At 43.9% G+C, this 12,271-nt stretch overlaps 1 long non-coding RNA gene across 1 annotated transcript; it reads right to left on the bottom strand.

Annotated features, from left to right (window-relative positions):
* Positions 1-4,958: 4,958 nt before the first annotated feature.
* Positions 4,959-6,859, bottom strand: LOC142922641 (uncharacterized). Its single transcript, XR_012940209.1, has 3 exons — positions 6,701-6,859; positions 5,943-6,018; positions 4,959-5,209 (listed from the first exon to the last, which is right to left on the bottom strand). It is a non-coding gene; the product is annotated as an uncharacterized LOC142922641 (long non-coding RNA).
* Between the last annotated feature and the right edge of the window lie 5,412 nt (positions 6,860-12,271).

Genomic DNA, 12,271 nt, shown 5'->3' with positions numbered 1-12,271 from the left:
TTCATAAATAACATCACCAAACAGTCTTTAAAGAGCAGCATGCGGCACCGGGAGACGCAGATTGCCAACCCCTAAGCTATTCTATTCCAGCGCATGAGGGCAACATGTTCAGGAGCCATAAGCCAATGTCCGAGGTCTGCTGGTCACGACGAGAGGGCTTCAGGAGAAACTTCGTGTAGGGTTACTATTCCTACTCCGTTGAAGGAGCACAGACGACTGTGGTTCACAATATCGTGCATAGTTTGGGTTGCATGGTCACAATCACACTGTGGCTTGACTTTAATTTTCTATTGCGTCGTTTCACGTTGTACGATCTGTTCTGGATGACCACAGTCAAACACTGGAGAGTTTAAAATTTTCCATTTGTGCATCAGGTATCCGCAGCTGCCATGGTTTGTGCAGATGCGGTTTAGGGGGACCATGATCTTCGTGGAATATCAAGCCCAGGGATCTTCTGCGTTGGGTTTTTCACAAGGTGTGTCAGTTCTTTTGAACTTACACTGATCATGTCGACTCTCTGCAGTGGCAATGTGAAACTATTAAAATAAAAAGCGATACAATTTTTTAGAAGTTGATTCTTACACGTGCAATTCAATACATGAATTGTCAGCTGAATAATAAATATTAATCGATTTAACCGATGTATCGCGCTGTTACTACTAACTAGCACAACTCTTTATTACGATCACAGCATGTACAAAGTAACATTTTAATAAAAAATATACTTCCTGAAGTAATGATGGTTTATTCATACTGTGTGCAATATCAAGCAACTTCGGAATGATTTCTGAAGCACTGCTGCAATGTTTGGTGCACTGCGATACTAACGCGGCGATCCGAGTTGGATTCCTAGCCATGGCTAAAGTCAGTGGTGACTGATATCTGAACCAGTCCTGAACCTAATCCCCGCCCCCTTCACCAAGCGTGGTAAAATTTGGTGCAACAACCCCCATGACCAAAGCAACGTGGCGAGGCCTTCATCAGGCAGTGGACTGCCAGAGGGGTGTTACACACACAATCATCAGTTTGTCTAGACAATCACTTGCCTTGAACATTGAATCCTTAAGTTACATTACCAATGGCATATTGGTGTGGCTCACTGACCCTTTGATGTGAAAGATTAAAGAACCCCAAGTGTCTGTCGCCGACTCAACAATTTTGAGGAGCGACCCGTGGCGGTCAGGCAGATCACGAGGTGAGCAGAGGGGTGAGGAGGAGGGCACTTTGGAGGGGGCTGCCAAACCTCGAGTCGCGAGCACACAGCGCCGTCTCTTCGTACAAGACGGCGCACCGATAGGCACCGCCGCTGCTGCCACCGGGCTTGGCCTTCTGCGCCAGTTTTACCAGGTTGGCCACGGGGCCGTGCCCAAGGTTGCGGCAGGAATGCACGCCGTAGTGCTGCCCCACAGCGCAGTCCACGGCCGGCAGCTGCAGAGCACACAGCCAACAACAGAGACCTGGAACCCTCTCTCTTTCGTTTGGAGGCGGCCGAGTTGCTAGCAGCCCTTTTCCACTGGCGCATCCGATCCGTGCCAGCGCGTAGCACCCCCACGGAACGGGTGGTTTTCCATTGGCCATTTGCTGTGCCGATATAAAATCAAACTGTAATACGTCGCCCTTACAAGACCTCTCAAAATGGACCAGGAGCCAAACAGGTCCAGAGGTGGTGCTAATAATAAAGTGTCCATTGCGTACGACGTGAACAGCGTTAATGTGACTGCACAAATTTATGGAAACATGGCCGAGTGGTGGTTCTCGGATCAAGCCCAGCATCCGCCCTGGTTAATGTTGCCAGTTTATTCACCACAAACAAAGAGATCTGTTTCACAATGTATGATAATAATCCTGTGACGCCGTATTAAAAAAATAGAATTGGCCACGTGTAATCGCATCATGTTCCAAATTTGCCAAATCAGATCAAATACTTGCAAATTACTTTACCGGGGAAAAAACCACGTAGGAAAATCAAACATCGCTCCCGAATGGCAGACATGTCCATTCACAGGCCGGTAGTGCGTGCACCACGTGCCAAATAGGAACAGCTGCCATTGGGGGGGGGGTCCCCTCGGGTAGACTGCCGTAGAGCAATGGAATGGTTGAGATGAGACGTTGCTGTAAGGCGCTTTGAGTTGAAGAGTTTATTTACGCGAGCGCCCTATATCTCCAAATCCTTATCCCCATCTCTGAGCCGCCCCTGTGGCCCCTACTGGGGCCCGTGTCTCACCGCTGCGGTGTCGAGGCTGCCGCACTGGTGGATGAACTCCATGCAGCTCGTCGCGCTTTGGACAGAAGCTTCCCGCTGTGGCTCCAGATCCACCCAGGGCAGAGATCACAACCCCAGTCTCCTCCAACAGCTACCACAGACACAACAAATCCGTCAACATCAGTTGGTTGACACCGAGGCGACCGCAAGGCAAACACCGGCTTAAAGCTAAACGATACGCATGGAGCTGCATCTCACAATGCAGTGCACAAAAACTGATTAAATATTACAGATTTAAGTTTGCAAATTAACACAAAATTCGTTCTCAATTTTAGTTTTCCAAATGCACTATCGGCGTAATGTCAAGAGACAAATAAATCATCCATGCGTAAATCTCGCATAGCCGTGCAGGCCCTGTGTCATAAAATGCGATGGGTGGCCTTTTATCTTGTACACAATAGGAGCCAACACTTTCACATTAGCTGTGTTATGAGATTGTGCGGCGCACGAGAGTCAAGCTGAAATTGTTATTCTCAGAGATGGAATTAGGAAAATGAAGTGCAAAACCCAAGTTTAATGAGACTGTAATTTTGTGCAGTCGCTGGTGACTGGGCTCGGACGATCGACTTGATAAGACTTGAGACCTCGGTTTCAACCCAAGCGGTCAAAATCCAGATTCAAGCCCAGAATCGAATTATTGTCATCGCACCGCTTTGATATCTGAGCCACCTGGCCACTTTGCATATATAGTGTTATCATAAATGTTATCTGAATGTCACCGCTGTACACTCAATTTTAACGGTGATTTCAATATCTACCTTTGGGATGTTTGCCAAATTCACAGATATTTTTTAAGAGTGACAAGAGAAAACCCATGCATCTTACGTGACACTTTGTTGTGCTCTGCATTGGCAGTGATTACATAACGCTTAAACGTATTCGAGTTATCGACAAATGAATTTTAAGTTCGTAATAATAAACTAATATTACGGCGCACAATTTTGGAAACAAACTTAACATTGAGCGCCACTCGGAGGCGGTAAGTACACTCAAACTTTGCACGGGCAGTGTCGTACACCTACTTGCTGTACTGCCTCTTACCAGCTGGAGGCGGGTGGGCTCACGCACGCCACGTACGCACCTGGGCGTTGCGATGGAGGATGTCCAAGGAGCCGAGGCCCAGGCTGGGGAGGTCGCACGAGTCAAAATGCTCGGCAAGCTGCTTCTCCACGCGTAACAGCGCAGATAGGCTCGGGGGCTTTGCCATCTTACTTACGTGGCTCAGCAGACGGACCAGATGCTCGGCTACTGCCTCTGCGAAGGAGACAAGCAATGCCATTGTAGGAGAGGACAACGATGCTGTAACTCGCTCCAATAGGCTCAACAACTGCAACTCTCTCTCTGCCCCCCCACCCCCACGTCTCATCTACGGCCTCCCGATAAGTTTCATCATCACTCTCCAGATGACTCAAAAAACAAGTTTAACACGAAGGCCTTCGCGACCAATGATTATCCATAATAGAGATTTTTGGATTAGGTCACGTAAATAGTGCATATTAACGCGTATTATTTAGTGCATGTATACATGATCTAACCCAAAAATCTAGATGATGGACTCAAAAAACCACTGGCAGACTTCTCACACCCGTATGCAAGACGATATCGCCCCAATATTCAAATTGTTCAACTATCCCCCGAACCAGTCCAGAATAAATTTCAAGATCACACTCAGCATTTTGACAGTCCTCCGTGGTCTGATCCCTTATGTACAATACGAGAAACTACATTTTATTCAGATTGTGCTTTCGATATCGTGTCATGAGACGGAGTATCCACTCGGATCTCTCACGGAGCAGCAGAACCCGTCCTATTGGAGAATGGCCCACAGAAGAGAACTTCACAAAGCTACCTCTGACATCGCTTCTAGTGACCTCTGGTCTACAGAGTAAAGGGAAGCACATTCTAACCCACTCTGAACGTGAGAGTAATGTCCGTCACATGAAAGTTGAGCCGATATTGGACTTGGTCAAATTAGCAGGAAAGTGTTATCACCCAGCACGTGCATCGATCGGTTGATCGTTAGTTTGTGGCATAGAGATCCGCAAAAAATAGATATCTTTGGATCATCCGAGATTTTTAATTATCCGCAGCCATCCTCCACGTCATTAGCGCAGATAATCGAGTCTACTGTATATGCAAATTTGTCTCCTTACTCCCCGGAGTAGGCGGCGGTCTGGTGTCGGGAGTGCTGATGTTGCCGAGAAACGCGGCCGGTTTCTCCTTGACCACGAGGTCGCGAGGAGTCTCGAGGGAGCTACAGCACAGGGCCAACTGAAACATATTCCGGGCCGGCGTGTCCCCTTTCACCTGCCCCAGGAAGTCCTGCACACACTGTCGGTAGAAACAACAAAGGACCCAAACCACGTGCAGGCATATCACTCTGTTGGGACAAATAGAGGGTGATACATGCATAGATGTCCGACCGATTTCAATGCCCCCCCTTACTTTTGTTTCAACGTGTGACTGAATTTTGTGAAAGCGATGGCCCTAAATATTATAGAGGAGTGTTAATTCAGTGGTAGAGCAAGTCTTTTGATAATGGTGGAAGTATCCACAGACTTGAAACGTATGGCGATTATCACTTATTAAATAATTCCGAGGACAAATGTATTATGGAAAATCTTTGACAAATCTAAGCAAATGCATGAATGTTCTCGCAAGGTAATTTTGTTGCATTAAGTCCAGACGCCATGGCCCCACCTTCTTCAGCTTATTCACAAAGATGTCCTCGGCGTTCTGGAAGACCTGCAGCACCATCTCGGCCGCCGGCTGTGTCGTGAACTGTCGGCGAAGATCGGCGCTCGTCCCTGGCAAGGGGAACGACTCCAACAGGTATTTCTTGATCTTGTGTGGCCGGCCCTCCACCTCCTGCTTAATGTCACACTCGATGCGAGCCAGCCCACGGTCCATCGCCTCCCGCTCGCCTTTCTGGGCCTTGCCGATCACCTAAACAAACAACACAATGTTAGCAACTGTGGCGGCCACAGGTGCAGGGCAGTGCTGTAGTTGCGATGATGGAACACGTGATGGACGAGTGGTTCAACAGCGAATGCAAGGTGTGCTGCTAATGCACGATTGCAATCGAGAGATGGGATTGGTGGATCATCCTAGCAGCAGTGGCTTTTGGCAAGCCATCGAACAAAGACAGTCACCGCATCACTCGCTTTCAGATGGGCTTCTGCGGCCAACTGGAATGCTCTTCCTTCCGATATTAGGAAGCCATTGGAGCTATGCACTTTTAAATCTAGATTGAAAACAATTTCTTTAGAACTGCTTTTTGTGTTCAGTTTGTTGCCCTCCACACCTCCGATTAGCACAGTTGGCTACGTACAGTGCGAAAGAAGTTCAACATATATACATGTGGTTTTACCCAATCCAGTCATTTCTGAGTACTTGTTTAGATTTGCAAATTTTGATTCTGACGCCGGCACACATGTCCTCCTCATTCATTAATAACAACACGGGATATTTGTTTTACATTATTTGTGAAGCATATAGAAATGCAGTTTTGGATAATACACCCGCAATATTAACTAGGGCGACTCCTGGGATCGAATCGCGAACCTCTGAAACAAGCGACAAATGCACAACCACTCGGGAAAGAAGATTTCTGTAAGGAGCGGTACAGTAAAATAGGCCTCAGCCTTCTATACGATATATATTAACATGATGTACTTACACGAGCAGTTACTTCAGTGCTCTTGTCACAGCACTGCACCCCCAAAACTGAAGTCGTGTTGGAAGTCTGTCTCAGACTGCATGACAAAAGGATACACCACATTCACTTGACAGGGAGACAGGTGTGAAACTTGTGTGTCTGAGCAACTGAGGATAGCTCAGCATTGTGGCCGTGTAAGGCAAACGCAGGGGCAGGGGAATATTGGTAAAAGGCTGATGCAGTGTCACTCTCAGGTGTGAACACAGCGACACGTACGTTGTGGCTGTGTGTCAGCAATTCCAGAACGCATTTAATTCCGAAAGTCAACCCCCTCAAGGGCAACAACAATACATCTTTGAGACAATCTTGATTTGAAGCTTTCGCGACTGCAGGAATCCAGACTCTTTGGTTCTTTCGGTAAAGTCACGTAAAATCGAGGAGGAGGCCGCTTTCCTACCTTACAGTAACACGCTAATTTCTCACGTTAACATCACTAGCCCTGGCCACTTCTTTATTACCCATGGGCTACACACATTTCAAACCATTTAAAACAGTCTGCCTTAGCAGCACACCAAGGCTTTCCCACCTGATGACGGACGCTTGTGTTGCGCCAGAAACGTCGTGATTTATTTTATTTTATATCTACGTGACTACCGAAAGAACCAAAGAGTCTACTTGAGGCATCCAATAATAATAATACAATTCGCAGTCAACAAGCGACGCAATGCATACACACGTACACACACACACACGCTCGTACACGCAGGCACGGCACGTACGGAAATGCCCAGAGGTATGCTGGTGATACGGATGCCCAGATCGTGAATATCCGGAGCCCCGTATCGTTCCATGAGATGCTTCAGCAAGTCCGGCACCTTGAAGCGTGCCATCACTCCTTTGCCTCGGGAGCTGCGGCTCTTGGCCACGAAGGTCCTAAACTCTGCCGCAAACAACAACAACACGAGCGGGTTACGCAGAGCGCATGCTAGGGGAGCAACGACGACGCATTGATTCAGACGTGATCATTCATCCTGAAGATCGCGATATGCACACCGGATCGCGTGCGTAAGAATTTATGTTTTAGATTTGTATACGTTGCGTGTCATTGTTTCACATTGTCCAACACCCACCCACTCCAGTCACTAGAGCCGGCTGTGTTCACGTTTTAAAACAAGGCGTTGAATCTAGAATTTATTCACGAGCCCTCAATCGCGATAATCGATTGATTTGCGACATGGGTGGCTGGGGTGGCGCGTATCGCTTCTGTTTATGTCTGCAAGGAATGACTTGCTGAGCCTTCATATCATTTAAAATACCAAACAAATTCACGCATCAGTAGCACTGGGGCCTTGAAAAAGGAAAAAAATCCGATAAGCGACGTTTCGGGCAATGACCCTTCTTCATATTGCATAGAAAGGCCAGAGAGATTGAGTGAACAATAATAATTGGAAACTGCACTTCACAGCGATTACCGTGTTTCAAAAGTTATTAGGTAACCATTCATATGAACCTTATGGCGACTCGCGCATAAACATTATATTATATATAATATAAACATTATATGTAAACATATCATGTAAACATTATATTATATATAATGTAAACATTATATATAATGTAAACATTATATTATATATTATATATATAATGTAAACATTATATTATAATGTAAACATAAACTGTGCTCTTTTTCACCAATGGGTTTGAAGGATGGTGGCAAGTGTTGTCTTGTTAAACTATGCCATTAAAACTGAAAACTACTTACCTACAGTAGCTCTATTTAAATACACCATCGAAAACATAATCTACTCCCCTCTGTCAATCATCGTGTTTCACAGTGTGGATTTGTAAACACACTTGTTAAACAATACATAAAATAGCACGCGTTTTCAATGCGCTGTTCATATTGTAAAATGCGTTTATACCAATGTGACTCTACAGCAGTTGCAGAGCCACACTTTTATAAAATTCAGGTCAAAGCCAGATAAACAGTGGAGGATAAACATCCCATGAAGGCGGGGCAATTGTTGTGCAATAATTTCAGGTCAAATTTACAGGTGCGTTTTATTCATGCCACACAGGTAGAGAGTTGAGAGTGAAACCTGGCCCACTGGCATCGTGAATCATGGATCATGAGTCACCCGGACTTGTTGTGTTTGTTTATGGTTGCTATACAAGCCATCAAATCTACACCACGAAGAGAGTTGATGAACAAGTAGGAGAGTGTGTAACTGGATTACATTCATGTGCACAGGCGTTTCAGATGTGAATATGAAATAAGGTCGACTCAAACGCCACTCTTTAGGATTTGGCACACTCAATAACATTTTAATTCATAAATTAAGATCAACAAACCATAATCAAATGGGTCATGCATCGATGTACCAATTGTGGTTACGGACTGCTTAAGAAGAAAATGATGAATGCAGATTCGAAGCGAGTTTAAACATGAATCTACACCATTTAAATATATTTTAAACAACCCGTTGCAAACATGACAGTAATTTGAAATGTAGCCAATCGTTGCGCGTGACGCAAACGTTATTTTTATATATATAAATAAATAACTATGCCGTTTTCAAAATAAATTTATGCAAACCGACACACCTGATGATGACCGTTTGAGTTATGGTCGAAACGTCGTGAGAAATTTTTTTATTGTTTTATATATATTTTGTTATTTTGTTGTTTCTCTTCAACGTGACTTTACCGAAAAAACTAAGAATATGAATTACTGCAGTCACGAAAGCTTTAAATCAAAATTTAATCGCCTCTACGGGGAGGGTTTTCACATAACTTTAAGATCCTTCAACAAACTCCGGGATAAGAAAGCTCAGCTGATCGAGTCTCTCACCTTCCTGAAGAGATGCCGCGACTCTGGGGTAATACCAATCGCATTTACACTCACCTCTGCTACTGTAACTTCTTCTAATGCGAAACGAATTCTTTTCAAAACTAGCTTAGCTCTTATCTCAGAAAAAATCAGACTTATACGCACAGAACTAGATCAGTTAGACAAGACACTCTACAAATCACACTTATCATTGACGGCAATAATGTCCACATCGGATTGGGAACATGTAGACAATATGACTGCCTCTTCAGCTGCTACTATGTCGACCAAATGTAAGGAAAACCTGATTTCCAAATTTAACCTCCTCTTAAACAAAAGACCGGACCCACACACCAAAAAGTTAGACGTTAATAAAGTCGTAATTAATCGCAGTAACAGTTCTATTTCCGATGGTCTGAAATCCGTTTTAGCTAAAGGTCTAAACTTTGCAGTCACACCTAAACACATACCAGTTAATGATATAATTGCCCAAGTAGACGTTGCTCTCAGGGGCCTGGGTCACATCGCTGCAGACGTAGCAAGATCTGAAATCGCTGCAACCCTCAAAAACGCTAAGATGCCAGCTAGCAACCTCAGCAAAGATGAGCGTTTTGAATTATATAAATTAAAAAAGAGGAATGATATTGTAGTTCTCTCAGCTGACAAAGGCAATGCTACTGTTATCATGGATAAAATAGAATACAACAACAAAATTAAAGAATTACTCGACGATGGTAGTTATACAAAAATAAAAAGAGATCCCACCAACAGCCTCGTCACACAAACCAACAAAATAATTTCTGATTCAACCGCATTAATTGATCAATCTAAACAGTTTTCGTTGAAACCTTCTGCTGCCAGGCCACCAAGATTATACGGCTTACCAAAAATACATAAAGTTGATACACCTCTTCGTCCCATAGTTTCTACTATCAGCTCCCCCACCTACAAACTAGCTCGTTTTTTGTCTGAAATCCTGCGTCCTTTCACTGGAAAGACCACCTCTGCGGTACAAAATTCTACTCACCTGGTATCAACAATCAAGGGTATTTCCCTGTCCCCAGACGACCTGCTTGTCAGTTTTGATGTAGTTTCCTTATTCACCAAGGTTCCTGTACCTGACACCATTGCAATCATTGAAGACTTGGTTCATCAAGGACTAAACACTGAGGTACCCCCCCTGGTGAGACACTGTTTAACCAATACATACTTCACTTGGAATGGAACTTTCTACAAACAAACTGAGGGCACCCCAATGGGCTCCCCCCTTTCTCCAGTTATAGCTAACATTTTCATGGAGAAATTTGAGACTGACGCCATCCAGACTGCCACTCTGCGCCCAACCTTATGGAAGAGGTACGTGGATGACACTTTTGTCATCTGGCCACATGGCCGGCCTGCTCTAGACCAATTCTTCGACCACATCAATTCCATACACCCAGCCATCAGATTTACCATGGAAGTCGAAATAGATGGCAAGATACCTTTTTTGGATGTCCTAATTAAAAAGAGACCTGATGGTTCAATGAGCCACTCTGTCTACAGGAAAGCTACCCATACGGATGCTTATCTGAAACCGGATTCCCACCACCATCCATCACAGAAGAATTCTCTCATCAAGACTCTGTATCATAGAGCCCAATGCATATCCGACCAGGAACACATAAGCAGTGAACTCAAGCACGTACACCAAGCTCTTAGGGCTAATGGTTACTCCGACTATACAATCCGCAAAGCTATCACTCAAACCATGAAGAAGAACCCTCTTGAGGAGCCTTTCAAAACCATCACTTTACCCTACATTGCTGGGATCACAAAAAAGATCTCCAAAATCTTGAATAAACACAAGATCCAGGTCCGTTTCAACACATTACATAAAATCCGTGATCTGGTTCCGTCTGTAAAAGATGTGATTCCGGACATACAATACCCTGGTGTCTACAAACTAAGTTGCCTCTGTGGTAGTAGTTACATTGGAGAAACCAAACGCCATATCTCGGACCGCATTCGTGAACATAAAGCAGACCTTAAACACGGTAGGACCAACACCTCGGCCGTAGCAGATCATTGTTCTAATTCAGTAGGCTCACATGCCATTGACTTTTCCAAGACGGAGGTTCTTTGTAAGCCATCTGGCTTCCATGAGAGATTCGTTCATGAGGCTATCCACATATACAAACACAGAGACAATTTCAACCGAGAAGATGGATTTTATCTTAGCAATCATTGGAAAGATTTGATAAATCATTTCAGTTCTTGATTGATTGTTCACGCTTACAGTGGCTTTCAGACAGCATACATAAAAACAAATTTCGTCTCCCCCCTCCTCTTTTCAAAAAATAGATGGACTAGTCCTGGAAAACAGCCAATCGTTGCGCGTGACGCAAACGTTATTTATATATATATATAAATAAATAACTATGCCGTTTTCAAAATAAATTTATGCAAACCGACACACCTGATGATGACCGTTTGAGTTATGGTCGAAACGTCGTGAGAATTTTTTTTATTGTTTTATATATATTTTGTTATTTTGTTGTTTCTCTTCAACGTGACTTTACCGAAAAAACTAAGAATATGAATTACTGCAGTCACGAAAGCTTTAAATCAAAATTTAATCGCCTCTACGGGGAGGGTTTTCACATAACTTTAAGATCCTTCAACAAACTCCGGGATAAGAAAGCTCAGCTGATCGAGTCTCTCACCTTCCTGAAGAGATGCCGCGACTCTGGGGTAATACCAATCGCATTTACACTCACCTCTGCTACTGTAACTTCTTCTAATGCGAAACGAATTCTTTTCAAAACTAGCTTAGCTCTTATCTCAGAAAAAATCAGACTTATACGCACAGAACTAGATCAGTTAGACAAGACACTCTACAAATCACACTTATCATTGACGGCAATAATGTCCACATCGGATTGGGAACATGTAGACAATATGACTGCCTCTTCAGCTGCTACTATGTCGACCAAATGTAAGGAAAACCTGATTTCCAAATTTAACCTCCTCTTAAACAAAAGACCGGACCCACACACCAAAAAGTTAGACGTTAATAAAGTCGTAATTAATCGCAGTAACAGTTCTATTTCCGATGGTCTGAAATCCGTTTTAGCTAAAGGTCTAAACTTTGCAGTCACACCTAAACACATACCAGTTAATGATATAATTGCCCAAGTAGACGTTGCTCTCAGGGGCCTGGGTCACATCGCTGCAGACGTAGCAAGATCTGAAATCGCTGCAACCCTCAAAAACGCTAAGATGCCAGCTAGCAACCTCAGCAAAGATGAGCGTTTTGAATTATATAAATTAAAAAAGAGGAATGATATTGTAGTTCTCTCAGCTGACAAAGGCAATGCTACTGTTATCATGGATAAAATAGAATACAACAACAAAATTAAAGAATTACTCGACGATGGTAGTTATACAAAAATAAAAAGAGATCCCACCAACAGCCTCGTCACACAAACCAACAAAATAATTTCTGATTCAACCGCATTAATTGATCAATCTAAAC

Source organism: Petromyzon marinus, unplaced genomic scaffold (assembly GCF_048934315.1).
Source record: "Petromyzon marinus isolate PM22_M1 ecotype Great Lakes invasive population unplaced genomic scaffold, UKy_Petmar_22M1.pri1.0 PM_Scaffold_13, whole genome shotgun sequence".
In the NCBI taxonomy this organism is placed as follows: Eukaryota; Metazoa; Chordata; class Hyperoartia; order Petromyzontiformes; family Petromyzontidae; genus Petromyzon; species Petromyzon marinus.
Note: the sequence above shows the minus strand (reverse complement) of the source record. Positions and strands in the feature narration are given on the sequence as shown.